We start from the raw sequence: 3,684 nt of genomic DNA, 5'->3' as shown, positions 1-3,684 counted from the left end.
CTCTCAAACTCTTCAGTGTAAGAGTGTGCTTGGACTCCTCGATTTTGTGTTTCCCAGAGGTTTATTTGAAAAGCAAAAGGTTGAAACACAAGAGTTTTAAGACTTTGTATTACCTGCTATCCTATACCACAGTGATTGTAATATAGGAAATTACAGTTCCGTCACCTCTTGCAGAGCCAAATAATTTAAAAACAGAAAACTTTTCCTCTATGTTGAGAACAATTGGTTTATCATATTCCATCCATTTCCCACCCCATCTCATCCTCGATTATTTTCCAAGCCTTGCATCCTTAAAAGTATATTTCTTAGACATTAGAAATTCCCGAACTTGCTATTTGTAACTTGTTATTGGTCTTTTAAAGGTATATTGTTTACATCCAACCAGGAGGAAGACTTCAGAAATGCCTATATGAAAAAATAACATTTTGAGTAGTCTCAAACCGATTCATAGAAAGGATAGAAAATAGAGCTTGATTAGGCCTTTATGGCTCAAGGTATTGCTTTAAAAATAGACCTGGAGCTGACTCAGGAACTGGGGTATGGGTTTCTCACAGTCGAATTCTTCTCTGAGGGGAGCTTTATGCAATGGAAAGAACACTGAATTAGAAGTCTAAACACATTGAATTATAGAGATCTGTGTCTGTACACTAACTGGGTGAATGTTCTGGAGCAAATCATTTAACTTTTTGATCTAGCAGCTTTCTCTTCTTTAAATGGAAGTAGTCATAGTTATCCTTGCTAAGGATGGAATTACTGTAGATATATTTTCATCTGATGGATATGAAAATATAAACTTATAAAGCTAGACAAGCATAAAGTATAACAAATATTATGGACTCACGTGATTCACTTTAAGCCCAAAGTGTGGAGTAAAACTGATGAATCTTGGACTTTGGGGTGGGAGGGGGCGGTATTCCTCCTTCAGTGTTCTCCAATAAGTATGCAAGATTTAGATTTTATGGTTTCACCTTAGAACACTGAGGGAGAATATCTAGGCAATCTGCACTTCCAAAGAAGAAATTGTCAGTAAGATCAATCACTTATGACTTCCAGACGGTATAAATATTACACCTATAGGTATGCTTTTTCTGAATCACAGAAGGAGAAAAAGGAGATTAAAACAAAAAAGAAAGAAAGGGAAACAAAGAAAGAAAAGTGAAAGATCAGTTATATTGATTATTGAGAAATTCTATTGAAAGCTGAGCAAGGTAAATCTATAACTTTTCCAGCTTGTATGGCTTCCTGTCTCCACTGATCTATCCATCAGAACATTCCAGCTCCCATTCAGGCCAGTAAAACAGAATCTTAAGTGGGCCAAAGCCATGATTAAAGCAAAAGCCATAAACTTAGCAATTAGTTTTAAAGTTACTTTGAACCTTAATCTTAAACTGGAGGAAATTCCAGTAAAATAGGTTTACCGGCATACCTCCTCTGAACATTCAATAACATTTTAAAGAAGCATTCCTCTCTGCAAACAGATTCCTGGGTCTATCTCTATATCTCTTTTTGAGAAGAGATATGTAATAAAATGCTTTTATTTCTAAACTTAGAGAAAGGAATATATCTGTATCTAAGTTTTCTAGACACGCACACACGCGCAAAAGCGGAATCATTCCACGTATGGTGGCCTATGGGATGGTAAAAGGGAGAAAAGACATTTGGCTGGATCTAATCAATTAGCTCTGAGGGAAACAAATATCAAAGCCATTTTCCTCTTCTATTATAATACCAGAAACAGATTCAGTTCTATAACTAAAATATCAGTTTAAATATTATATGCAAATGTGTTTAAGTATGTAAACACATTTAATAGTGAAACTGTTTAGCTCTCACATCTCCATAGGGAAAGAATAAAGAAGATAATGACTCTAAAGAGTGATATATTTATCAACCTGGAGCTCTCAATTATAAAGCATCAACTCTAAAGTCATTCAGAGTTCCTATAACATTTGTTATTTCTAATTTTACTTTCCTGTTAACCTCAGAACAAAATTCTAGATATAAGATTTTTTTCCACATAGTTAGCATTTGAATATCAACAAACAGCAACAAATTTAAGCTTTATGTAGAATATGTAATGTTACCTTACATAAATGGTCTTTTGATCTACCTTCTCAAAGTCCTCACAAGTCTCAGGTATTTTAATAGTTAACTAGAGAAACCAAGCAAAAGTCTTGCAATAAAATCCAGAACAATATTGCAGATGTGTGGATCCTACAGAAGGTGGAGCCTATTTATTCTGCATGCATATTTAATATGTAAATTTATTTTTAAGTCTTAAAACAACCTCTTAGAAATGCTATGAACTGCAAAGCAAGGCAGACCTGCTGCATTCCTAAATATAAAGAAGAAGAAGAAAAGAAATGCACCAAGATTAAGAAATCCAGGTTACTCACGATTCTTTTCACCTCTCCACCTTGACCCAGCTTTTATTCTGCTTGAGACACCCACAGGAGAAGTTATTTCTGCCATCGAGAGCAGCAGCATCAGTAACAGCACAGCCATGCCAGGTAAAAATAACCTCTATGAGAGTCCTGTCACAGACGAACCTGAAGGCTTTTAGTGGGAATAGAAACCTGGAGCCAATCCTGTCATTTTATTCAGCAGAAATGCAAAAATGCTGTTTTCCCCATAAATTTTTAAAAAGCAGGTATGTTCTCATCAGGCTTTCCATCTGAATTATGCAGGAAGTGTTAAAAAAATTGAAAGGCATATAAAACCTTCTTCTATACATAAGCAAAATGTCAGAAGAGATAAGCTGACAATTTTCTCTGGTTTTTCTGCAGCTACCAGTTTCTAACCTGCTCCTGCCAACTCTCACTTCTTCCAAATGTTTGTCAACATTTTTCATAAAACGATAACAGGAAAAAGCTGAGATTTTAGCATTTTCCCCACCTACCCATTCTGTACCACAGATTACAGTACTTGACAAACCCGAATATTTAATTTTGGCATTGCAAACACACCTCATTTCAAACAGAGGTAGTTGTTAAGGGAAGGAAAAAAATAACACTTGGTCTCAAAGCTATCTAGCATCTTAGGGAAGGGATTAGATGTATAAATATCTGCTGCTACGACATGATAAAAATACCTTTGAAAAAAAAGAAATGGTAAACATACATATTTTCTACTTAGCTTGTACAGTGCGATTTTTATGTCCAGAAAATAATATAGAAAGACAATCTGCCAAAATATCCCCAAACCATGAAGCAGGCAAAATGTAATGAACATTACACATTCAAGGATCATCTGCATTGCATCGTAAACACTTGTTTGCTTTGTAAAGACATATTGGTATGTTCCATCTCTCCTGTTTCTTGCACGAAGATTTTTATCACCTCATGAGCTGAGCGGATTTTTTTTAGCAAATTAGACTTCTCTGTTTTACAATTAAGTCCATTTCCCATGGGCAAATCGCAATAGCGTCTTGATTATTTTGGAACTACACTGTAAAGACATAAGAAGCTCACTTTCACTTTGGGGACAAATTTATTTTTTTAATAATAAAAATAATTTTATGCTTCTAAGAACATTATAGAATAATAATATACATACATTTATTTTAACAAGCATATAAAGCTATTTTAGGATACTGCCAAACACATAATAATATTCTACTACCTAACCTAATTCTACAGTTAAATATTTCACACAGCTGCCAAAACATATTTCTAATACACATAC

The sequence above is a fragment of the Pteropus vampyrus genome, unplaced genomic scaffold (genome assembly GCF_000151845.1).
Source record: "Pteropus vampyrus isolate Shadow unplaced genomic scaffold, Pvam_2.0 Scaffold26, whole genome shotgun sequence".
Lineage (NCBI taxonomy): Eukaryota > Metazoa > Chordata > Mammalia > Chiroptera > Pteropodidae > Pteropus > Pteropus vampyrus.
This window is presented reverse-complemented; position numbering follows the sequence as displayed.